Genomic DNA, 26,533 nt, shown 5'->3' with positions numbered 1-26,533 from the left:
CTTTGTCCTGTTTCCCTACTGCGCTGTCTGTTTGTCGCCCCCTCTCCTCCATTCATTCTGTTTTTCTTTCACTGAACACAAGAACGTGGGGACTGAACGGACAGAGGAAAAAATGCTGGAAGGAAGGTACGAGAATTCCTTGGGGTTCACTTAACTGGTGATCTATTGTGGACACTCAACATCTCCTCACTTGTCAGGAAGGTGAACAGCGACTGCACTTACTGAGTTGACTGAAGCGGGAAAGGCTACCCGCCACCATCATGTCAACTTTCTCCACTGCATCACAGTGTGGTACGGTTGCTGCAGAGAAATGGATCGGAGGTCAATTCCCAGGACCATAAGAGTGGCAGAGAGGATCACTGGAGTCTCCCTCCGCCCCCCCATCGACGTGATCTATCGGGATTGTTGTCTGAAGAGGCTGCGCAAAATCACTGAGGACCCCTTCCACCCTGCACACAGCATCTTTCAACTGCTCCCATCGGGGAAGAGATCCAGGAAGATCAGAGCCAGCACCACCAGGCTGAGGAACAGCTTCTTCCCACCAAAGAAACTGCTCACACGAACCATTTGAGAATCTCATGTACAAAAAAAAATTACTTATTTGTATAGATGAAAGCTCATCCTGCATATATACTGTTTGTCAGTATGTGTGTTCTGTCTGGTTGTGTGTCTGCTTGTTTTGCACCAAGGACCGGAGAACACTGTTTCATCAGGTTGTACCTGTCCAATTGGATGACCATAACCTTGACTTGTAAGCAGGAAACATGAAGGGAGAGAAGGGAAGAAAAGTGGGGAAGCAGGAAAAAGCTGGAAGGAGGCTGTAAAATCAGGTGGAGGCCATTCGTCCCATCAGCTATATGCTAAGCAATCCCATCAGGTCTGAAACGTCAGTAATGTATTTTATCTTTGCTGTATAAAGGACTCTGTTTGACATCCCCAGCGTCGTGGTTTTACTTTACCATGGTGTCCGCAGATTCTCGTGTTTTACTTCCATCATGCCTAATGCCCTTCCTGTTATCTTTACCCAGCCACACTCATTTGGATCCCCTTACCACTTACCCACACTGAGAGTCAGGTTACCATTGGGGATATGGTACCCAAGGGAAAGCCACACAGTTACAGAGAGAACGTGCAAACTCCACCCCCGAGGTCAGGTATCAGCACTACCTGGTGTGTGGCCTTGCAGCAGAGGAAAGGAGGGAGACGCTGAAATTTGGGCGATATGGGCAGCTAAAGGTCGTGGGAGGAAGGGAGTGGATGGGAAGAGCAGGGCCAATCAATGAGACAGAGGCCATCTGGGTTAGAGGAAACAGTCGGGGAGAGAGAGAGCAGAGATGGGGTTAGAAGGGGTAGGGTCAGGGAGAGAAATTCTCCTCAATGAGAGCGCAGGTGCTTGGAATCGGATGTTGTCCGGGCAGCTGTCCGGCTCCCTCCTGGTTGGATGTTTGGATGCAGTGGAACATGGTCCATCCGCTGAGGTGGAATGTATTCCCCACAGGTCCATCATTGAGGAGTAAGAGATGGGGTGGGATGGGATGAGGTGTAGTCAACTGACTCCCTCTGGAGAAGGGGGTGGGAGAGCCAGATCGAGATTCCGATCTAACATTCATGTCCATTTCTCTTTCAGTATATGTTTGGGATCATCCACGTCTTTGTGAGCAAGGGCCACCTCTTGGCTGTGGAAGACACCAGCTTTTGGCAAACATTCTGTGCAGGTCAGTATGTCTGTTCCTCTTCGCTGACGTGAGCTACCTGTAACTGCCAATGGCTGTGGTTCTTTCACTATATTGTAACCCGCAGGACAGATTGCACACTACATTGTACCCCGCAGGTGTCCCGTGGACTGGGAGACAGGAGGACAGAGGGATAGAGGGATGGGCTGTGTCCCATGGACAGGGTGACAGAGGGTGTGAGCAGAGTCCCAATGGTGAGACAGCAGGACAGGAGGGTGGGCAATGTACTAGTTGTCAAACAGAGGGACAGAAGGTGCATTTAATTTCCCATCATCTCTATTGCTGCTCTGAATGTACACACAGGATGAGAGCTGGCATGGAGCTGGTTCCATTTTGCTGTCTTCGTTAACACTCAAGGACAAAGACTGGCGAGTGCTGTCACAAACACGATGCGGGGATTGGGGCCCAGATGTCTCCTGGAAGTACATCTGTGGTCTAGTCTGGGGACCGAGATCAAGGTCAGGTCTCAGCCTGGATCAGCTCTGAGGTCCTGGGGCCTGTACCTGAGGTGTGTACGTGGACCAGGGGGTGTGTAATTGGGGACTGTATATGAGGTGTGTACCTGGGGACTGTACATTGGGTGTGAACCTGGGGATTGTACATTTGGTATGCACCTGGGCTATGTACCTGGGGACTGTACCTGGGGTGTGTACCTGGGGACTGTTTCTGGGGTGTATACCTGGGGACAGTATCTGGGGTATGTATCTGGATGTGTCTCTGGGGTCAGTGCAAGAGGCCCCAGTGGGGATAGAACATTGTTCCTCTAGTCAGAAGCATCTGCTGTCAGTTATCGCAAGAATCAAGAGGCTGCTCAGGGAGCATTTACACAAGAATATTTAAAGGCACGAACAACTGTTTATTTAATTAATACATTAAATATGAGTGGAGCAGGGTGGGGTTTCCCTCTTCCATATTCATTTCCCCAACTGAGGTGTTCCTCAAGCAAGTTTTACAACCAGGGTCCAGACTGTACCCAGGGATGATGGAAAGGGGCCTGGATCTTCTTCTGTACCCAGGGACAATGGGACAGGGCCCAGACTGTCTCCTGTACCCAGGGTCTCTGGGACAGGCCCCAGACTGTCTCCTGTACAAATCAAGATATTAGTGCAACAAAGTTATGTCAAGAGGATTGATTTTTTGTTTGGATCTGGGCATCAGGTGAGAAGATGTTGGACTTCATGGCAGGAATCAGCAGGAATTCTTGGGGATCAGAGCTGTGGGAACTGTCCCTACACCTCTGACCAGATCACATGGTGCTACAGTGCAGATGTGGACCTGACTGAATCCTTCAGGTCTAGGAAACAAACTCATGCCTGAGGCACAAGGCAAAGAATTGTACCCAGCAACCTCTGGCAATGAGAGAATGTCAACAATGAGCAACTGTGCTTGGGTTGGAGTTACCCAACACCGTGCAGGTATTTTTGCTGCAATGATGTATTGGAACCTCTGATGAATCAATACCTCTCAGCTCTTAGCTGAGCTGCCTACAGCCAACAATCAATGCTCCTCGACTGATTGATGCCAGAGCTGAACTGGTATTGAGGTGCCCCGCTGCCCCTTTCCCAGGGCACAGTGCGAGCAGTCTGTACCTGATGAGCGTACTTTGGGTCAGTTTATCAGCCACCTTTATATCGAGGAGCTCCCACAGAGGCCAGAACATTATTTATATCCCATGTGGCAGCAACATTATTTACATCAGTGCTTCATGTCTACTTCTCAAAGCAGCTGTCTGGCAAAGAGCTGTAGAAATGCCCCCCTTCTGTCTTGTGGCTGAGACTGAGACCCTCGGTCTGGATGCCCACCTCACACTGTCTATTCCATGACTGCACTTCCACAATTCCATTCTAGACATTCACCTGCTTTAGGTGAGGGGGGGGTGGAATTCCCTCCTCTTCTCCATTTCTAACCCCCTCAGAATCTTTGTATGTTTCAGTAAGATCATCTCTTCCAGAGTTCAGCCCCAACCTACTGAACCCCCTCTCCAGTGTAGAGACCAGAACTATGTCCAGTCTCACCAGGGCACTGCAAAGCTGCATCAATCCTTCCCTGCTCTTGTGCTCCATGGCCCTTGCAAGTAAGACCGACATTCTCCCTGCCCTCCTCGTGCTGCATCATTACATTTAGTATTTCAAGCAGTTGGGCCCAAACCTCCTTGTACACTGACACGTTGTAGCCTCGCTACTAATCACAAATCTTACACGGTTATTAAAATGGAGACAACAACCCTCTCCCTTGATGTCAGGTTCGAGACTGCCAGAGGAGGGTGGAACTTGCTCTCCGGTCTGCTACACTGTCCTTCCTCCAGAGGACAACCTCCTGTTTTCCCACATTACACTCCATCTGCCCAGTCTTCCCCACCCTCAACCTGCCTCTGTCCCTCCACAGGTCTGTGTAGAACCCTTCTACAGTTCCTTCTGGACTTGGGCGAAGCAGTTCCCGTCCCTCGCAGCCACATACCCTGATAGGTTGCTTTAAATGGTGGAAGTTGTTCTGGGACATGTCAAGTCTCCTCAGACTTCTAAGGACCCCGAGGTGCTGGTGCACTTCTGTGGCCATTATGTGAATGTAGGTAGAGCAGGGCAAGTTACTGGGGATGTTGACCCCCCATAAGTTCAAAATTATCGATTATCTCCACCTACACCACTGTAGCAGACCGGAGAGCAAGTTCCACCCTCCTCTGACAGTCTCGAACCTGACATCAAGGGAGGGGGTTGTTGTCTTCATCTCCTATTTATTAACCGTGTAAGATTTGTGATTATCACGACCTTGGTGAGTACTGTCCATCCTGCCCCATTAACACTAATCCTGCTCCAGTGCCACATAACCCTCAGTTTCTCACACTCATGTTTACAGCAGCCATTGATGGACATCTTTAGGAAGTGGGAGGAATCCAGAGCACCCAGGGAGAACATGCAAACTCCACTCAGTCAATGCCCAGGGCCAAGATTGAATCTGGGCCTCTGACATTGTGAGGCAGTAGGTCTACCCACTGTGTCCCCTCCCCTCACACTTCCTCTGGACTCTCTCAGGTTCCCTAAGGATTTGGGGAGATTACAACAAAGAAGGTAATATTTCCCTCCACTGACCTTTCGCCAGAACTGATCTCTGGAGGTCGTCCTTCAGATTCAGATTTATTGTCACATCATATCCAACCCTGTCATTCTTTCACCGGAGGGTGCGGCAGAATTACCACTAAATGATGAAGCAAAAAAAACGTTCACAACGTACACCTGTAGGCAAATAAAGAAATGTAAACAAAGTGACTGAAGGCAGTTCTCGGTGCTGCCATCAGGAAAGAGGTATCGGTGCCAGGTTCAGGAACAGCTGCTGGAGGGGGCTCCACCTCGGACTCCTCAACAACAAACTCAATCAGGGACTCGTTTAAGGACTCTGTCGTGCACTTCATTGATTTTTCTCTCTTTTTCTTGGAGTTTGTTGACATTCCTTTATTTGTTTACCTGTATACAGTTTTTTTTGCACAACCAATTAGTGATAATTCTATCTCGTCCACGGTAAAAAGGAATCTCAGGGTTGTATGTGATGTCACGTATGTTCTCATAATAAATCTGAAATCCGAATCTAAGTACAATCCCAGGTCTAATGGCAGATTTCAGATGTGCTGAAAGATATTTAGCAAAGGGAGGCTTGGTTTGCGTGTGGTTTGTACAACGCCTTTACAGCACCAGCGATTGGGACAGGGTTCGAATCCCACGCTGTCTGTAAGGAGTTTTTACGTTCTCCCCGTGTCTCCGGGTTCCTCCCACTGTACCGGGGGTTGGAGGTTAATTGGGTATAAATTGGACAGCATGGACTCGTGGGCTGAATGGCTTGTTAACCTACTGTATGTCTAAAAGGATTTAAAGATAAATCAGTAACGTTTCAGGCTTGAGTCCTTCATCAAAGTATCATCACCAGATGAGATGAAGCTCTTCGTACCACCTGGTGCCACTGACCCTTGGTTCTGCTCCTCATCAGAGGATGGGATTTCCTCAGCGTGTTCGTTTTTAACAGCAGCAAATCAATCAAGGTCAGAAGCCCATTGATTCCCTGCCCTAATGAGTCTGAAAGGCTGATTCCAACAACGTAGCTAATCAACTACAGCACGTCGCACTGCCAAAGGCCAGCGGCTGGATTAGACACAGAGTAATGTGGTCCCCACACTGCTCAACACACCCTCCCAGTACAAGCTGAGCATGGGTTAATGCAGAGTCATGTGCCCTCTCAACAGCAGTAAAACTCGAGAGTCTGCAGACACCATGGTTGAAGTAAAAAAACGACGCTGGAGAAACTCGGCAGGTCAAACTGTGCCCTTTGTATAGCAAAAATAGAGATACAGAACCAACGTTTCGGGCTTGAGCTCGTCATCAAGGAGTGGGAAAATGTTGACAGGTGCCCGAACAAAACGGTGGGGTGAGGGGGAGGAGCACGGTCCCACAGAGAGGAGGTAATAGGTGGATAAGGGAGGGAGGGCACAGCAGCAAACAGGGGGAGGGGATGGCTCTGTGAATGGAGAAGGAAGGGGATGGAAAAATGAACGCAAAGGGAAAGGGTCAAGGGAAGGGAGGCAGATTGGAGAGTGGACTGGCAGAAATCGGAGAAGTCAATGTCAATGCCAACCAGCTAGAGAGGGCCCAGATGGAAAATTAAGTGTTGTTCCTCCAATTTACGGGTGGTCTTGGTGGGACAGATGTGACTGTGGGAGAGGGACATAGAATTGAAATGGTCAGCCACTGGGAGATCCCTGTCACTGGTGTGGACTATGGACGGAGCAAAGGTCCTCAACGAAGCAATCTCCCAGTCTGCGCCCAGTCTCTCTGATGTAGAGAAGGCCACAATGTGCCATTAAGCCCATGGACCTTACCGACTTGGCTTCCACACTTAGAATCAGAATTTATTGTCATGAACATCACAAAATTTGTTGTTTTGCAGCAGCGTTACAGGGCAAATATTGATATAAACCACCTTAAAAATATTTAAATTGTGCAAGAGAAAGTCAAAGTGAGGCAGTGTCTGTGGTTCATTGTCCATTCAGGAATCTAATGGCAGTGGGGAAGAAGTTATCCTTGTGCCTCTGGGAGCTCGTCTTCAGGTTCCTGTACCTTTTTCCTGATAGTAGCAGAGTGAAGAGGCCCAGCCCTGGGTGGTGGAGGGGTCCTTGAGGATGGAGGCTGCTTTCTTAAGACACCGTCTCTTGTAGATGTCCTTGAAGGAGTGAAGACTGGTCCCCAAGATGTCGCAGGCCAGGTTAACCACCCTCTGGAATTTTTATTGTGCTGAGTGATGGCACCTCCGTACTAGGCAATGATGCAACCAGCCAGAACGCTCTCCACGGTCCACCTGTAGAAGTTTCTGAGAGTCTTTGGTGACAGTCCGAATCTCCTCAAAACACCTCACGATATACAGCCGCTGGGGAGCCTTCTTCATGACGGCATCGACATGGAGGCTCCAGGACAGATCCTCGGAGACGCTGATACACAGGAATTCAAGGTCGACCCTCTCCACTGCTGAGCCCTCGATGAGCATTGGGTCATGTTCTCCTGACTTCCTCCTGGTCCACATTCATCTCCTTGAATTTTGCTAACCTTGTTGTTATTATGACACCACTCAGCCAGATGATCTGTCTTCCTCCTGTTCGCTTCCTCATTGCCATCTGTGATTCTGCCAATAACCGTGGCGTCATCGGAAAATTTGTAGATAGCATTGGAATTGTGCCTGGCCTCACAGTTATGGGAGTGGAGCGAGAAGAGCAGAGAGCTAAGAACGCATCCTTGAGGAGCACCTGTGTTGATCGTGTATGACCTGCTGAGTTTCTCCAGCTTTTTGTGTTTTAACTTCTCCCACAGTGTCAACAAATCTTTGTGATTTACTCGTGAGGAGGAGACGTTGTTTCTGATCCGTACTGACCGAGGAAGTCAGGGATCAGTCGCAGAGACCCAGAGTTTAGAGCTTGTTGACTAGCACGGAGGGAAGGCTGAGCTGTGGTCTATGAAAAGCAGCCGTAAGTTTGAGTGCTCCAGAGCTGAGTGGAGAGCCAGTGATAATCCCTCATCTTTCTCCTCCAATCGTGAGGGGATTGAAACTCAGCACCACACCACTACCTCCAATGACCTTTCTCCCTTTGCTCATCATGACCCTTTTCCTAAAACTGTTCCCAGACCTTCCTCCACCATTTGAGGAAGAATTCCAAAGACTCACCAGCCTCTGTGAGGAAGGGTTCTCCTTCCTCTCCACCTTTGACCAGCAGCCCCCCATTCTTCATCAGTTGCCCCTAGTTCTGGATTCTCCCACCAGAAGGAGTATCCTCTCCTGTCCAGCCTGTCAATTATGCCTTTCTTCATGGATTAATGTGCTCGTTCCAGGTCCCACTCTGAACCACTTCCAATCCATTCGCATCACTCCACAGATAATCCTGTACATGATGCTCCAGATATGGTCTCATCAATCCCTTATGTAACGTCTTAATTTTGGTCTTTAATTCCCCAACATAAGGAACAATAATAATCTCTGAACGTCCCTGATTATGTACAGTTCCTGCTCACTTGTCATGCACTGGGACTCCCAATTCCTTCTATAACTTAGAATCTGCAACCTCTCACCATTTACATGGACATTAATATTGACTTCTCTGGCTTTCGTTAAACCCCCCCCTCCCCCCCATCTCTCCATTCCCTGTCTCCTTTCGCACAGACATGATAACTTCTACCTAGTCCCTGATCACATCCAATTAACACCTTTTGTTGGTCTGGATTCCTCCCCCATTGATTGAATTCTGAGAGTTTCTGAGATTTCCTGCTTCTGCCTTTTCTGAGTTTTCCTTGAAGAGGGGCTCAGGCCCGAAACATCGACAATATATCTTTGACTCCTATACATGCTGAAGAGTCCAGCCAAGTTCCTCTGAGTTCGGAGCTTTTACTACAATCGCAGCACCTGCAGTCGATCATGTTTCTCTCATTTCACATTATTTCTCATTCTCACTGGGCTTGTTGTTCCCTGCTATCACTGGAGCTTTTCTGCATCTTCTTTTGCTTTACATGTACCAAGATACAGTGAATAACTTCATTTTGGATGCTATCCAGGCAGGTCAATGTATACATGTATACGCCTGAGATTGTCTGATCTCGGAAGCTAAGCAGGCTCAGGCCTGGTCAGTATTTGGAGGGGAGACCGCACAGAACACCAGGTGCTGTATTTTTTCTGTGAGGGGCGCTGGGCAAGATGGCGACTCTCTGTCTGCCTTACGGTGGACGAAAGTTAGAGAATTTCACGCTTGTTACATTCTAAATGTAGTGTTACATGACAATAACGGAACCTTTACCTTTTTATGTACTTAAGTACAACAGACTGTGCAAAATGAAACAAAAGTCGAGAAAAGGCTCACTTCTACCAGTGCAGCATTGGTTTATTGATGAGGGGTCTGTTCAACATCGCTGAACAACACATTTATTCAAAAGGTTTGCTCCCTGAAAAAAAAATTCAGGATTATGATGGAGAACTTCAGGCTGAACACAAAAGATAGTTTCAGATTTACAGAATCACGTAGGAAGTTAGAGAAACATGAAATTAACTTTGATTGAATTTGGCCTGTTTAAACAGATAACGATGCTGACCCATTGCATTAGTTCAACCGACCTAAATATGTTTTGCCGCCGATTTTCATTTGTGCTCAGCATCTGATGCCTCTCATGTCAGTGTCCAACAATAGTCGGCCGGCAGTGATGGATTCCGGTTGCCCTGATCCCGCTTTTCCATGGTTGCAATGTCCTGGTGAAACCTTTCACCGTGTTCGTCACTGAGATCAGCGGGGAAGGAGTCCAAGTGCGAATGCAGAAAATGAATTCTCAATGACATGTTGCAATTCATAGTTTGGACTCCTTGAAGCACGTTGTCGATCAGCTGGATATAGTTTGGTGCTCTGTAGTTGCCAAGAAAATTCTCAACATCTCTCAATGCCTTGCAAGCAGACCCAGGTCTAAGACAGCATTTACATAGCACCTATACTGCGTGCATACTGTTAGGTCTGCTTTGTTCATGAATGAGTGAGACAAACACCAGGCTGAGTCGAAATCAGGGTTCTTTGTTCTTTATTACCGGATTGTAACACTTGCGACTAACCATGTTAGTCGGAGAATGCATTCTGCCGTTATCAGCAAAATGGTGATTTTTTATACCCTTGGATATGTGCTTAGAACATCATCATATCATTACTTGTCCAATGACTAAAACTGTTGCTATCCTTTCCCTGCTAGCTTCCTGCCTCTCAATCCATCAATGTCTCTCTTATCTTGTAAGTACAAGGATGCATTCACATCTTGTTACAGCCCTGTACATTCCCATCTCATGATGCTTTACCTAACAGGAGTACAAGGACACCTCCCCTTCTTGTTACTGCCCTGTACAGGGTAACTCCCTACACATTCCCATCTCATGATGTTTTACCTTACAGTAGCCAGGCATGCTTGGACTGACCTAAAACGCTGGCTTTGTGGGCATTATACAGGTATACAGGTAGACTTAAAATATGTCAGAAAATCACAATAGGTTAGATCTAAAAAATGGTACATGATAGGAAAATGTTACAGTGATTTTCGTGATCAGCTGCTCAAAATAAACCCAAAAGTGTTCAGGAAGCAAAATCTTTGTTGTACAGTGCAGCTGGAAATCAATGGGGAAGGAACAGTCCTTGAATCTGGTGGTGCATGTATCATCTGGCCGGCAGGAGCGGGCTGGGTGGGATGGCTGGCTCATGTCGTCTGTGAAGTCAGGCACATTACGTCTTCAATTTCTGTTCTAATTCCTTATGCCTAATTTAATTTCTCTGTCACAATCTATAACAGACCCGCCGCTTTTTCTCTTTGACGAGGCAGCACGGCTGGCGTTGCGGTTAACCCAGTGCTGTTATAGTGGCAGGAACCGAGTCTTGGGTTCGAATCCCACGCTGTCTGTAACATGTTGGTACGTTCTCCCCGTGTACTTGTGGGGCTCGTTTCCTCCCACCCGTACTGGGGGTTGTAGGTCAATCAGGTGTAATTGGGCAGTACGGGCTCGTGGGCTGATAAGGCCTGTTACCATGCCTGTATGTCTAAATTGTTAAAAAATGTAAATATCTGCAGGAACACTTTTCACTTATATTTATGTTTTTTGCCAGATTCCTCTCACATGCATTTTCTTCTCAATATCTTGGTATTTCTTTGGAGTTGGCAGCTGCCCCCAGCGCTCAGGGTCACCGCTCTTTAATGCGAGAGACATACAGGTGGCAGATGTTGGAATAAACACACTCTGCCAGAGGAACTCAGTGGTTCGCACAGCATCAGTGGGAGAGAAGGAATGGTCGCTATTTCGAGACAAACCCCTTCACCTTGTTCTCCCACTGATGCTGCGCGAGCCACTGAATCCCTCTGACAGAGCATGTTTAGCTCTTTAATGCAATGCAGCCTTCTCCTTTGATCTTGGTTTGTTCCCCACACTGGACCTCAATTTCTGTGCCTTCAAGGGATTTGTCTGGAACGATGGAGTCACTTTTGTTAACTGCCATGTCAATCCATGTGGTGCCCACAGCCCTTTCACCAGCTCACACCTCGTCCCTGGTTTCAGATTGGACTGAATCAACACACTTCTGCTATCTACAACATGATCTCAACTCCAGACACATCTCTCCCTCCCCTCCCCTCTGTATCCTCCATAGAAACCACTCCCTCCGTGACTCCCTCATCCACTCATCCCTTCCCACCAATCGCCCCTTCAGTATCTTCCCCTGCAGCCACAGGCAAGTGCCACAGTTGCACCCACACTCTCACCACCATTCCCAAACAGTCCTTCCAAGTGAAGCAACGTTTCACTTGTGTATCCGGGGGAGCCATCTACTGCATCCAGTGCTCTCGTTGTGGACTCCTCTACATCGGAGAGAATGGGCGCAGATAGGGAGGTCACTTCACTGAGCACCCTTGCTCTGTCCACATCAACTATTTCAATTCTGTGCCCCACTCCCGCGCTGACATGTCTGTCCATGGCCTCGTATCCTGTCGAACCCAGGCCACCCAAAAATTGGAGGAGCAGCACCTAATTTTCCATCTAGGCCCTTTCCAATCGGATGGCATTAACACCGACTTCTCCAGCTTATGTTAACCCACTCCCTGTTCTCCCTCTCTTCCCCGTCCCTCCAGCTGTCCACACCTTCCCTCTTCATTCACAGAGCCATCCTCCTCCCCCTGTTTGCTGCTGTGCCCTCCCTCCCTTATCCACCTATTGCCTCCTGCCTGTGGGACAGTGCTCCTTCCCCCCCCACCATTTTGTTCGGGCGCCTGCGGATATTTTCCCGACCTCGAGCCCGAAACGTTGGTTCTGTATTGTTACCTTTGCTGTATAAGGGACCTTGTGTGACCTCTTGAGTTTCTCCTGTCCCATTCCCCGGTTGGCTCCTCCACACCCTCATCCACAACGTCAATCTCTTCCACTTGATGAAGCCTCTTCAGGGCTTCTGCCAGGTATTAGACTTTGCCCATTCCACCTGCAGCTTGAAATGGCCATGATTTGTCCCTGTGTTAACAGCCCCTCACCCCTCCTGGTTCACTCTGTGCCCTGTTTGGGCACCTGGAGAAACCTCCTACCAGTGTTTCCTTCCCTTTGCTGAACAGGAGCTCCACAAGTTGTGACGTCCTCACGTTCTAACCCTCTTGGCTCTGATTCCATACTAAAGATTCAGTATTCTGGAATATTTGGCTTCCACTTGTTCCCTTTTCAATTCCCTTTCTGTATGTGCTATTGAATCGCTCCCCTTTATTGCTTGGCCGGTGCCATGGGCTCATTGGTGTGTCTTTGGCCTCATCCACGATGTCCATCATTTGATGTTCAAGGGCAGTGGTTGAGAACACTGAGTGCAAACTGCCAGAGAACATCTATGTTTAATTCCACATTGGTGCAAAGTGCCTTGTGAATTACAACCACTGCCCCAGTCACAGGGCACAGCTCCCTCACCACCTGGTCACAGCTCCTTTACCACCCCTTCACAGGGCAGAGCTCCTTCACCACCTGATTACAGCTCCCTCACCGCTCCAGTCACAGGTCACAATTCCCTCACCGCCCGGTCACAGGGCAGAGCTCCCTCACCGCCCCGGTCACGGCACAACTCCCACACCGCCTGGTCACAGCTCCCTCATCGCCCCGGTCACAGGGCAGAGCTCCCTCACCCGCCCCATCATAGCTCCCTCACCGCCCCAATCACAGGGCAAAGCTCCCTCACTGCCCCGGTCACAGGTCACAGTTCCCTCACCACCTGGTCATAGCTTCCTCACCACCCCAGTTACAGGTCACAGTTCCCTCACTGCCTGGTCACAGCTCCCTCACCGCCCCAATCACAGGGCAGATCTCCCTCACCGACCCGTCACAGCTCCCTCACTGCCCTGGTCACAGTTCCCTCACCGCCTGGTCACAGCAACCTCACTGCCCGTCACAGCTCCCTACTGCTCCAATCACAGGGCAGAGCTCCCTCACTGCCCCGGTCACACCACGGAGCTCCCTCACTCCCTCTCCCACGGTGTGACACTCCCTCACTGCCCCTCCCACAGTGCAGGGCTCCCTCACTGCTTCTCCCACAGTGTGATGCTTCCTCACCACCCCTCCCACAGTGAGAGGCTCCCTCACCGCCTCTCCCATGGTGTGACGCTCCTTTACAGTCTGTCCCACAGTGTGACGCTCCCTCACTGACCCTCCCACGGTGTGACGCTCCCTCACTGCCTCTCCCACGGTGTGACACTCCCTCACCGTCCCTCCCACAGTGCGGGGCTCCCTCACCGCTTCTCCCACAGTGTGACGCTTCCTCACCACCCCTCCCACAGTGAGGGGCTCCCTCACCGGCGCTCCCTCGTCCTCCCCCTCGCGGACCCGCTCGCCTTGGGCGGAGCTCCGCGCTGCCGACGGACCGCTGGCCGGGCGCTGCCCGTGTCGGAGCGGGCGGACAGGGCTGCGGGGCCGGGGGAGTTCGTGCCGGCTCCGCTCCCTCGCACTGCCATGGTCCCCGCCGCTCGGCCCTGCTCCCTCCTCCTCGCTCCGGTGCCGGGGTCGCCGGCCAGCCTGCAGCCGGCGATGAATTAGGATCCCCGGGGGCCCTCGGAAGGGTAAGTGTGTGCGGGCGGCCGCTTCTGCCGCAGCCCCGGGTTCCTCGCCCCGCTTCCCGGCCACCGGGCGGCTGCAGCCCTCGGCGTTCGGCTCCGCGGCTCTGGGAGCTGCGTTCAGGATTCTCCTCACATCGCAGCGCTGCGGATCCCTGCCCTGGAACCGCTGTGGGAGAGTCTGCAGTGAGGGGGGTGGCTGTCCGGGGGCAGCTCCCTCACCGCTCCACCGTGTGTCTGTGGGCAGCTCCCTCACCGCTCCACCGTGTGTCTGTGGGCAGCTCCCTCACCGCTCCACCGTGTGTCTGTGGGCAGCTCCCTCACCGCTCCACCGTGTGTCTGTGGGCAGCTCCCTCACCGCTCCACCGTGTGTCTGTGGGCAGCTCCCTCACCGCTCCACCGTGTGTCTGTGGGCAGCTCCCTCACCGCTCCACCGTGTGTCTGTGGGCAGCTCCCTCACCGCTCCACCGTGTGTCTGTGGGCAGCTCCCTCACCGCTCCACCGTGTGTCTGTGGGCAGCTCCCTCACCGCTCCACCGTGTGTCTGTGGGCAGCTCCCTCACCGCTCCACCATGTGTCTGTGGGCAGCTCCCTCACCGCTCCACCGTGTGTCTGTGGGCAGCTCCCTCACCGCTCCACCCTGTGTCTGTGGGCAGCTCCCTCACCGCTCCACCCTGTGTCTGTGGGCAGCTCCCTCACCGCTCCACCCTGTGTCTGTGGGCAGCTCACTCACCGCTCCACCGTGTGTCTGTGGGCAGCTCCCTCACCGCTCCACCGTGTGTCTGTGGGCAGCTCCCTCACCGCTCCACCCTGTGTCTGTGGGCAGCTCCCTCACCGCTCCACCGTGTGTCTGTGGGCAGCTCCCTCACCGCTCCACCCTGTGTCTGTGGGCAGCTCCCTCACCGCTCCACCGTGTGTCTGTGGGCAGCTCCCTCACCGCTCCACCGTGTGTCTGTGGGCAGCTCCCTCACCGCTCCACCCTGTGTCTGTGGGCAGCTCCCTCACCGCTCTACCATGTGTCTGTGGGCATCTCCCTCACCGCTCCACCGTGTGTCTGTGGGCAGCTCCCTCACCGCTCCACCATGTGTCTGTGGGCAGCTCCCTCACCGCTCCACCCTGTGTCTGTGGGCAGCTCCCTCACCGCTCCACCCTGTGTCTGTGGGCAGCTCACTCACCGCTCCACCGTGTGTCTGTGGGCAGCTCCCTCACCGCTCCACCGTGTGTCTGTGGGCAGCTCCCTCACCGCTCCACCCTGTGTCTGTGGGCAGCTCCCTCACCGCTCCACCGTGTGTCTGTGGGCAGCTCCCTCACCGCTCCACCGTGTGTCTGTGGGCAGCTCCCTCACCGCTCCACCGTGTGTCTGTGGGCAGCTCCCTCACCGCTCCACCGTGTGTCTGTGGGCAGCTCCCTCACCGCTCCACCGTGTGTCTGTGGGCAGCTCCCTCACCGCTCCACCGTGTGTCTGTGGGCAGCTCCCTCACCGCTCCACCGTGTGTCTGTGGGCAGCTCCCTCACCGCTCCACCGTGTGTCTGTGGGCAGCTCCCTCACCGCTCCACCGTGTGTCTGTGGGCAGCTCCCTCACCGCTCCACCATGTGTCTGTGGGCAACTCCCTCACCGCTCCACCGTGTGTCTGTGGGCAGCTCCCTCACCGCTCCACCGTGTGTCTGTGGGCAGCTCCCTCACCGCTCCACCGTGTGTCTGTGGGCAGCTCCCTCACCGCTCCACCGTGTGTCTGTGGGCAGCTCCCTCACCGCTCCACCGTGTGTCTGTGGGCAGCTCCCTCACCGCTCCACCGTGTGTCTGTGGGCAGCTCCCTCACCGCTCCACCGTGTGTCTGTGGGCAGCTCCCTCACCGCTCCACCGTGTGTCTGTGGGCAGCTCCCTCACCGCTCCACCGTGTGTCTGTGGGCAGCTCCCTCACCGCTCCACCGTGTGTCTGTGGGCAGCTCCCTCACCACTCCACCGTGTGTCTGTGGGCAGCTCCCTCACCGCTCCACCGTGTCTGTGGGAAGCTCCCTCACCGCTCCACCGTGTGTCTGTGGGCAGCTCCCTCACCGCTCCACCGTGTGTCTGTGGGCAGCTCCCTCACCGCTCCACCGTGTGTCTGTGGGCAGCTCCCTCACCGCTCCACCGTGTGTCTGTGGGCAGCTCCCTCACCGCTCCACCGTGTGTCTGTGGGCAGCTCCCTCACCGCTCCACCGTGTGTCTGTGGGCAGCTCCCTCACCGCTCCACCGTGTGTCTGTGGGCAGCTCCCTCACCGCTCCACCGTGTGTCTGTGGGCAGCTCCCTCACCGCTCCACCGTGTGTCTGTGGGCAGCTCCCTCACCGCTCCACCGTGTGTCTGTGGGCAGCTCCCTCACCGCTCCACTGTGTGTCTGTGGGCAACTCCCTCACCGCTCCACCGTGTGTCTGTGGGCAGCTCCCTCACCGCTCCACCGTGTGTCTGTGGGCAGCTCCCTCACCGCTCCACCGTGTGTCTGTGGGCAGCTCCCTCACCGCTCCACCGTGTGTCTGTGGGCAGCTCCCTCACCGCTCCACCCTGTGTCTGTGGGCAGCTCCCTCACCGCTCCACCGTGTGTCTGTGGGCAGCTCCCTCACCGCTCCACCGTGTGTCTGTGGGCAGCTCCCTCACCGCTCCACCCTGTGTCTGTGGGCAGCTCCCTCACCGCTCTACCATGTGTCTGTGGGCATCTCCCTCACCGCTCCACCGTGTGTCTGTGGGCAGCTCCCTCACCGCTCCACCATGTGTCTGTGGGCAGCTCCCTCACCGCTCCACCGTGTGTCTGTGGGCAGCTCCCTCACGCTCCACCGTGTTTCTGTGGGCAGCTCCCTCACCGCTCCACCGTGTGTACGTGTGTGTGTCCGTGTGTCTGTGGGTGCATGTGTGTCCGTGTGCATGTGTGTCTCGTGTGCGCGCGCACATGTGTGTGCATGTGTGTCCGTGTGCATATGTGTCCATGTGCACGTGAGTCTGTGTGTGTACGAGTGTGCATGTGTGTCTGTGTGCAGGTGTGTCTGTGTGCATGTGTGTCTGTGTGCATGTGTGTCCATGTGCATGTGTGTCTGTGTGTGCATGTGTATCCTTGTGTCTGTGTGTGTCCGTGTGTGTGTGTGTCCGTGTGTCCCAAACATATGTGTATGTGTGTGCATGTGTGTGTGTCACAGTGTATCTGACTACATTGTGTGCATGTGATTGTGTGCCAATACTGTGTGTCCTCTTCTGTGTGGGTCCTGCAAGTCTATGTCTGTGTGGTTATGTGTCTGGCTTCTATGTCTGTGCATGTATTCATGCATATGATGTCTGTTATATGTGATTGTCTCTACCCTTTGTGGGTGTATGTGTGTGTACATTTCTGTGCATATGCCCTGTGTTTGTATCCTGTGTGTCTGTGTCTGTCAGCATAAATAATTGCGTGCGCGCGCGTGTGTGTGTGTGTGTGTGTGTGTGTGTGTGTGTGTGTGTGTGTCTCTGTGCACTTATGTGGGAGAGAGATTGAGAGGTAGTTTTCGAATTTGCCATTTTCTTTCCCTCTCTATCATTTCATCTGGATCTTCATCAAAGGGGTAAAAGCACCGAAATGCTGGGGGAACTAACTCAGCTGGTCTTTTAAGCATCTATAGGAGACAAAGATCTATCGCTGACGTCTCATGCCTGAGCCCTTCTTCAAGCAGACCTGAGACAATGACTGCCCATGGATGCTGTCTGACCCACTAATTTCCTCCAGAGATTCTTCGCTTAAAATTCTAGAATCCGCAGCTTTTGTGTTTCTGAATTCTGAAAGTTTGACTTACACTTCCCATTAATCTGAATGAACCTCCATCTGCCATTCCTCTCCCCCACCCCCACACTGACGCTGTTGATCAAGATGGTAAATCAGGGCTCACTCTAAAGTTTTAAGAATAAATTGGATAGATACATGGATGGGAGATGTCTGGAGGGTTATGGACTGGGTGCAGGTCAATGGGACTAGCGGAATGATATTATGCCACAGACTAGAAGGGCCAAAGGGCCTGTTATCTGTGCTGTAATATTCTATGGTACTAGGATCCCATTGTTGTTGTAGATAACCTTCAGTGTCTACTCCACCACAGATTCCAATGTCATCTGCAAACTTGCCCACCGTGCCATTGACGTTCCCGTGCAGATAACAAACCACAGTGGATCCAATACTAACCCTTGCAGCACATCCAGGCCTCCAGTCTGAGTGACACCCCTCCACCACCACCACCCTCTGTCTCATCCCATCAAGCTAGTTCTGTATCCCCTTGCCCAGCTCACCCTCGATCCCATGTGATCGGACCTTCCAAAATAACGGTGGAAGCTGAAAAAAAATCCATTTCCATGCAGAGTAATGTCGGGCAACTCGACGTAAATATCAGTGTAGAATTTAAATTACCTGCAGATGAGTTCAGCCAGATGAGGGGGTTCACTGGTGAGGGGGTTCAGCTGGATGAGGAGGTTCAGCTCAATGAGGGGGTTCATCTTGATTAGGGGTTCAGCCAGATGAGGGGGTTCAGCCAGATGAGGGGATTCAGCTGGATGACAGGGTTCAGCTTGCTAAGGGGGTTCTTCTGGATGAGGGAGTTCAGCTCGATGAGGGGGTTCAGTTGGGTGAGGGAGTTCATCTCAATGAAGAGGTTCAGCCAGATGAGGGGGTTCAGCTCGATAAAGGGGTTCGGGTCAATGAGGGGTTCATTGAGCTCAGGGGGGGTTCAGAAACAGATTTTATTTTCATGAACATGTTGGGAAATGTGTTGCCTTGTGGCCTCGTTGCAGTGCAAACATTGCTATGAATTATGTTTTTAAAAGTAAATTAGTGGGAAAGGAGAGAGAACGCAGGGCAGTGTCTGTGGCTCATTGTCCATTCAGGAATCTGACAATGGAGAGGACGAAGCTGTTTCTGAACCACTGGGTGTTTGTCTTCAGGCTCCTGGACCTCCCTCCTGCTCCCTCCTATGGTAGCAGTGTGAAGAGGGCATGATCTGGTGGTGAGGGTCCTTGAGGATCGGGGCTGCTGTCCTAAGCCATCTCCCCTGTAGACGACTTCAATGGAATAGAGACTGATGTCCATGAAGGCACCTCCATACCAGACAAAGCACAGCCACTGGCGAGCCTTCCTTGTGATTGCATCGACATGGAGGCCCCAGGATAGATCTTCAGACATGCTGATACCCAAGAATTTGAAGTTCTCAATCCTTTCTACTTCTGACCCTCTTGATGAGGCCAAGTTCGTGTTCTCCTGAAGTCAACAATCAGCTCCATATTTAATGTTGAGTGCGTTTGTTGATATGACACCACTCAACAAGGTGACCTCTCTCTCTCTCTCTCTCTCTCTCTCTCTCTCTATCTCCTGTACACTTCCTCATTGTGATTCCGCTGACAACTGTGGCCTGGCCACACAGTCATGGGGCTGGAGTGAGTAGAGCAGTGGGCTAGGCCCGCATCCTTCAGGTGCGCCTGTGTTGATCATCAGTGAGGAGGAGACGTTGTTTCCAATTTGTACTGACCGTGGGCTTCTGATGAGGAAGTCAAGGATCCAGTTGCTGATGCCCAGGTTTTGAAGCTTGCTGATGGTGTTGAGAGCTGAGCTGTTATTGCTGGTGTCCAGGTGAACCAGGGCTGAGTGGAGAGCCAGTGAGATTGTACCTGCTCAGGAGTGATTCTGGAGGAACCTGAACTGCAGTGGGTCCGTGTCAATTCTGGCCATGACCAGCAAAGCATTTCATCACAGTAGATGTGGGTTATTACTGGGCCAATAGATGTTAAAACAGCACACTCTACTCTTCTTGGACCACTGGGATAATTGACACCCTTTTGAAACAGGCAAGAATCCCTGACCTCAGCGGGGAAAGGTTGAAAATGTCTGTAATCAATCTGGCCAGTTGGTTGGCACAGATTTTCAGTTTGCTGCCAGGTCTGCCATCAGGGCCCGACACCTGGCGTAGGTTCAGCAAGGTGAGGGTTCAGTCGTTGCACTTGGGAATGGATTCTTGGTTCAGTGTGTGAGGAGGTCTTGGCCTCAGGACCAGGGAGGGGAAAATGAGTCTGACAGTGGATCACGTGTAGGGGGTGGGGGCAATGTGAACAACATGAGCGATGGAGTCCTATCCAGTCCACTCACTCTCATTCCCTCTCACATCCCTGTCTTTTGATCTCATTATCTCTTTTATTCTCATCCCCTTCTCTCCCCCAACCTTACACACGTACTTTCTCCTTAAAGCCCTCTTGCTCTTCCCTTTCTCCCCCTTCTCACTCCTTCTCTCCCACTCCACTCTTTAATTATTTTTTATTTCGACATACAGCATGGAATCAGGCCCTTTTGGCCCACAACCCCATGCCATCCAGTTACACCTAATTGATCCACAACCCCCGTAACGCTTCAAATGGTGGGAGGAAACTGGAGCCCCCGGGGAAAACCCACGCAGACATGGCGAGACAGTGCAGGATTCAACAGCTGGTGCTGTGTAATATCGTGGCACTAACCACTTCGCAAACCATGTCTCCCTCTTTCAATATTTTTCTTCTTCTTCCCTCGCTCTCTGCCTTCCCTCCTGCTTTTAATTTTTCTCCCTCTCTCGCTCCATCTCTTGCTTTGCCCTGCCTGTCTCTCCCCCTCCCCACGTCTCTTGCCCCCCCTGAGCCTTTCACTTCCCCACTTCATTCACCCCCCTCTCCCCGCCTCTCTTTCCCCCTCTCCCCGCCTCTCTCGCTCTCCTCTCTCTGCCTCTCTCACCCACCCCCCCTCCCCATCTCTCGCTCCCCTCTCCCCGCCTCCCTCGCTCCCCTCTCCCCGCCTCTTTCACTCCCCCTCTCTCGCTCCCCTCTCCCCACCTCTCTTGCCCAATGCCTCTCGCCCCCCCACATCTCTTGTTCCCTGCGTCTCTCGCCCCCCCTGCTCCCCTCTCCCCGCATCTCTTTCCCCCTCTCCCCACGTCTCTTGCCCCCCCCTCTCCCCGCATCTCTTGCCCCCCTCTCCCCGCGTCTCTCCCCCCCACCCGCATTTCTCATCTCCACCCATCCTATTCGATGTGCAGAGGATGGCTTTGTTGTGTTCACATTAATGCTTGAGGAAGTCAAACACAAAGGTCTGCAGACACCGTGATCGAAGTAAAAACACGACGCTGGAGAAACAGAGCAGGTCAAACAGCAAAGATAAAGATACAGAACCAACGTTTCAGGCTTGATCCCTTTGTCAATGACGAGGCTCAGATTTATTGGATATTAGCAGATCAGGCCATGAATCTTGTTAAATTCCTTCCAATCTCTGTCCTGAGAAAAATTGGGAACATTTGGTGATGTGTCAGGATGAGGTCTGCTGGCAAATGTCCAGATCATCGCTGGATCAGCCTTGAAGGTCACCAGGTGTAGGATGGTGTCCATACACCCAGAGGCAGGAGGGAGGGAAGAGAGTGTGGGTGAGGATCCAGTCCTCACTGCTCCTGTCAGCAGTTCCTGAGCTATCCCTGAGAACAAGGGCAGGGGAACCCCTCCACATTACCCACCATCCCCACTTCACGGTAACTGTGTCTGAAACTCCCCCCATTCACAGCTCCAGGGCCCTCTGCACCCCAGTAGTTCGAGGGTAAGCACATAACGGTGGTCGTGGGTGCTGGGAAGAGCAGAGTTTGTGTCTAGCCTAGTGTTGGGTCCCTGGTGTAGGGGGCTGTGGGGGAACAGAGATAAAAAAGTCCAGGTTACTTCATCACATTATGACAGAATAATGGTCCAGAGGGGTTCTTCTGCAAAGTGTTTAACAGAGTAGATGGAGAAAGGATGTTCCCCATGGTGGGAGACTCTAGGACAACAGCAGGATTGAATGGCATCCACATAGGACAGCCAGGTCATTGGGTGCATTTAAGGCAGAGATTGAGAAGTTCTTGATTAGCCAGGGCATCAAAGGCCGGGCAGTGGGGCTGAGTGGGGAAATGAATCAGCTCATGATGGGCTGAATGGCCTATTTCTGCTCCTGTGTCTGTTGGTCAGTTCTGTGGCTGTACAAATTAGAAGGACAAGAGCACAATTGGAGAGGATGGAGTAACATGGGGTTCATTCAAGAGCTTGGTGGTTGCTGAACGCGTTGGTGTGCGATGACTCACTCTCTCTTTTATGAATACTCTATTTAAAAATTTAAATGTACAATATATATCCTCCCCCCCGCCCCCAACCCCCATACCCACCCCCAAAGACCCCAAGAACAGAAAATGGAGATTCAATACCAAAGATACAGTAAATCACCACGGATCAAAGCATCCCCTCCCCGACGAGCTTCCGGGAGTTCAACACTTTAAACACATTGAGTCCAAACTCGAGGAAAAAAAGATAATTACCACGTAAATTATACGTTATTTTTTCCAAAGGAACACATGGCCTCAATTCTAGATGGAAACTCGTTTTTCCAAGTTACAGCTCGACATTTCCTCGCTACAACCAGCGCCAACTTAAAAACACAATTTGATACTGAGTTGACCTGCAATTATTCACTCTCGAGCCATCTCCCAGGCGGAGAACGTGAGTCCAGAATGGGAGGGGTCAGCTGCCCTTCCTAGGTAGTGGGCTAGGTGGATGGAGTTGACGGAGGGGAGGGAGCTCTCTGTCTGTTACCTCACTAAATTTCCACACTCCATTTCCAGCCATTTGATTATTTTCCCCACAGTTCCTTGACCCACCGCTGATGTTGGTCCCACAGTGCACAGAGCTCTCCCTTATTTTAATCTTTAAATTTAGACATGCAGCACAGTAACAGGCCCTTTTGGCCCACGAGCCTGTGCTGCCCCCCACCCCCCCCACCAATCCCCGGTATGTTTCGAACGGTGGGAGGAAATTGGAGCCTCTGGGGAAAACCCTTACAGAGACCGCGGGAATTGAACCCCGGTCCCAATTGCTGGCGCTGTAACAGCGTTGCACAAACCGCCCTTTCTCCATCCTTATCCCACTCCCTCCTTGACCGAGCATTGCGCGAGACTTCCGTGTGTTTTCTCACTGATAAGGCGGACATTAAGGATGCAGTAGAAATGGAAGTTGTTGCAAATGTCTGGGAACTGGCAGGTTAGAAAATGAGCAATAGAGAGTGATTCAATTGGTTTTGCGTTGATTAATGCAACAGGCAACAAATTAACAATTGATTTATTGTTGGAAACTGAATTAAAATCTGATAGGATCTCTTTGGCTTGGTGCTGCACAATTCATTTGTCTTGTTGTAAGCAATGGAATTATTCACAGGTTCAACTCATTATCTCAAGCAGTTGCCCGTGGAATTACTTTGACTGGGGACTAAATCTGATTCTCTCTCCTTAATTGTGGGCTGTGGGTGTGATAGGGGCACCACGTTTATTCGCAGCTGGTCACTGTTCCACATCCCCTCCCCCTGGGGGCAGGCAGCAGGGTGAGAGGGGAATCAGCCAAGCTGGCAGTCCATTCACACGAGTTCTTCACCCCATTAAGTACCCATGTCACTAACCCTCCACTGTGCTTTGGATGGTCAAACCTGAAGGCTGCGTACAGGGTTAATGGTCGGGTGCTTAGCAGCATGGAGGAACACAGGGAACTTGGGATCCCAATCCATACATAGTTATGAGATGCTGGAATTCATTAGTCAGGGGTGTGAGGTTAGAGGTCAAGTTGGAGCTCTACATATCTCTGGTGAGTCCACACTTAGAATGTTGTGTTAATTTTGGACCCTTCATTAGAGGAAGGATGTGAAAGCTGTGGAGAGGGGGCAGAGGAGATTCACCAGGTTGATGTCTGGATTGCAGAACGACTCCCATGAGGCAAGGTTAGCAGAGCTGGGGCTTTTCTCTTTGAAGTGTAGAAGAATGAGAGGAGACTGAATAGGGGTCGACAAGATTCTGAGAGCCATAGGCAGTGTCTGTGTCCCAGGGTGACAATAATAAACAGGGACGTCTGTACAAAGTGAAGGGAGGGAATTAAAAAGTAATCACAACACTGGAGAAAGTCAGCTGGTCAAACAGTGCACTTTGTATATCAAAAACACAGATACATAACCAAAGCTTTCAGCTTGAACCCTTCATCAAGGTCAGACAAAGTGTCGGCAGGCGCCTGAAGAAAATGGTGGGGGGGACGTCAGGGGCAAGTGTTTTTTACACAGAAAGTTGTGGGGACCTGGAATGTGTTCCCAGGGATGGGGGTGGAGGCTAAAACGTTAGGGACATTTAAGAAACTCTTAGACAGGCCCATGGATGGAAGGAAAATAGAGGGCTACGGGGTAGGAAGGGTTTAGTACTTATTGGTAGGAATGTATGGGTCGGCACAACATGAAGGGCCGAAATGGCCTGTACTGCACTGTAGTGTTCAATATTCCCCTTGACCCCCCTTCATTCTCCATCCTACCTACACTGGAGATCATGTGAACTCCACACAGACACCATCGGAGGTGATCTGGAGTTGTGAGGCAACACCGCTGTGGTCCCCTGGTGACCAGGTGCGTGTGCGAGGCTCAGCGGTGACTGAGGCTGACAGCCTGTGCCTCAGCCGAGTTAACACTGACCCCCCACCACATTCGGGCAATCCCAACACCAACAGCTGCCCGAACCCTGCTCCTGTTACAGCCATCCTGTGTGCGGTGGCCATCCAGGAGAGTGGGTCAACCTCCAGCACCGTGAACGGCCCCCATTCACAGTCACCACCAGCAGACACTACAGAAGGGGCGTGGAATGAGGTGCAGGCTGACAGGACTGTGGAAGGACATCTCCAACCCAGGACGGGACGCTGAGAATCCCTGACACTGGCGCTCCTGTGTACGGGGCAGCCGGGGAGGACTAATGGGGAGCAAAGTCCGCCGGCCGCATATCACCAGATAGATTTCGGCCAATGTCATCGCTTGCCAGAAGCCGGCTGAACTTCCCTGAACTCTGATTGGTGCTGCGTAGACATTAAAATAGGCAATACAGATGGTGCATGGTGCTGGGTCTTCATTGAACTAACACAGCGATTAGTGATGTGCTAATTAAATTATTTCTCCAATTTTACAGCAAACACATGGCTTGTCTGAGCTGCATGTCATGAACCATGCCTTCCCAACTGGCTGTGACTATATCCTGAACAGGGTGCTCCTCCCCCTCCCTCTCCCCCTCCATCCCCCCCCCTCTGCCTCTCCCTATCCCCCCTTCCTTCCCTCCTTCTTCTCTCTCCCTCTCCCCCTCTCTCCCTCTCCCCTTCCTCCCTCTCCCCTTCCTCCCTCTCCCCCTTCCATCCCCCTCCCTCTCCCCCTCCTTTCCTCCCCCTTCCTTCCCCCTCCTTTCCTCCCCTTCCTTTCCTCCCCCTTCCTTCCCCCTCCTTTCCTCCCCTTCCTCCCCCTCTCCCCTTCCTTCCCCCCTTCCTCCCCCTCTCCCCCCCTTCCTCCCCCTCTCCCCTTCCTTCCCCCCTCTCCCCTTCCTTCCCCCCTCTCCCCTTCCTTCCCCCTCCCTCTTCCCTTCCTTCCCCCTCCCTCTCCCCCTTACTTCCACCTCCCTCTCCCCCTTCCTTCCCCCTCCCTCTCCCCCTTCCTTCCCCCTCCCTCTCCCCCTTCCTTCCCCTCCCTCTCCCCTTTCCTTCCCCCACTCTCCCCTATCCCCCCTTCCTTCCTCTCCCCTTCCTTCCCCTCCCTCTCTCTCCCCTTTCCTTCCCCTCCCCTTCCTTCCCCCATCTCCCTCTTCCCCCCCTCCCTCTTCGCCCCTCTCCCCTCCCTTCCCCCTTTCCTCCCTCTCCCCCTCCCCTTCCTTCCCCCTTTCCCCCTCCCTTTCCGTCTCCCACCCAACCCCACCTCCAAGAGTGTGTGTGGTGTGTGACTATGATGTGATGTGCGGTGTGGGAGTGAGGGTGCGGTGTGGGTGTGGGAGTGAGTAGTGTGTTGGGCTGTCGGGTGGTGTCCTCTGCTTCACCTCGCTGTGTTATCACGCACACTGACTGTAGAAGACTGTAGAGGGGAGTTTGATATTTAAAATTATGAGGGGGTAGACAGAGTAAATGGAGGCCGGCTTTTTTCACTGAGGGTCAGTGAGATACAAACCAGAGGACGTGGGTTAAGGGTGAAAGGGGAAAAGTTTAGGGAGAAAATTGAGGGGGAATTTCTTCACACAGAGAGCGGTGGGAGTGTGGAATGAGCTGCCAGCTGAAGTGGTGAATGTGGGATCAATTTGAACATTTAAGAATTTGGACAGGTACATGGATGGGAGGGGGATGGAGGGATATGAAATGAGTGTAGGTTAGTGGGACTAGGCAAAATAAAGGTTTGGCACAGACTAGAAGGGCTGAAGGGACCTGTTTCTGGGCTGTAATGTTCTATGGTCTGCAGGGAGAGAGGAGAGGAAGCTCAGTCACACAGGAGGGGCCGGTGTGATTGAAGAGAGACCCAGGCAGATCTAGGTCCCTCCCTCCCATCTGTCACCACTCTCAACACTACCTGTACCATTACTACTAAATTAATTGGTTTAATTGCAGGCTTTTAATTTGAAGATTGTTGGTTCTGCTTTGGAGTATCAGTGATTTCACTGTCAACAATAATTAAAGTAATCATTTGTTTTGATTCCAGTGATCTTTCCCTTCAAACACCAACAGCGTTTCTGCATAAACTCTGCATCCGCGCTAGGAGTCACCCTCCAACCCCTCACCCTGAGGGCACCACTCCCTGACCCTCCAACCCCTCACCCTGAGGACGTCACTCCCTGACCCTTCACCCTGAGGGCACCACTCCCTGAC

The 26,533-nt window shown here is 52.2% G+C and overlaps 1 protein-coding gene across 3 annotated transcripts in view; it reads left to right on the top strand.

The window, feature by feature from the left end:
• The window catches only part of LOC138745403 (leucine-rich repeat and immunoglobulin-like domain-containing nogo receptor-interacting protein 1), a 157,802-nt gene that overhangs the window by 120,872 nt on the left and 10,397 nt on the right, over nucleotides 1-26,533 (top strand). For 2 of the 3 annotated variants that reach the window (XM_069902400.1, XM_069902399.1), the window contains exon 3: nucleotides 1,628-1,715. The gene's annotated coding sequence lies outside the window, so the exon portion shown is untranslated. Of the gene's footprint in view, nucleotides 1-1,627; nucleotides 1,716-13,764; nucleotides 13,844-26,533 lie in introns of those variants that run through there. The other variant, XM_069902401.1, reaches the window with a different exon arrangement.

The sequence above is a fragment of the Narcine bancroftii genome, chromosome 11 (assembly GCF_036971445.1).
Source record: "Narcine bancroftii isolate sNarBan1 chromosome 11, sNarBan1.hap1, whole genome shotgun sequence".
Classification (NCBI taxonomy): Eukaryota; Metazoa; Chordata; class Chondrichthyes; order Torpediniformes; family Narcinidae; genus Narcine; species Narcine bancroftii.
This window is presented reverse-complemented; position numbering and strand designations above follow the sequence as displayed.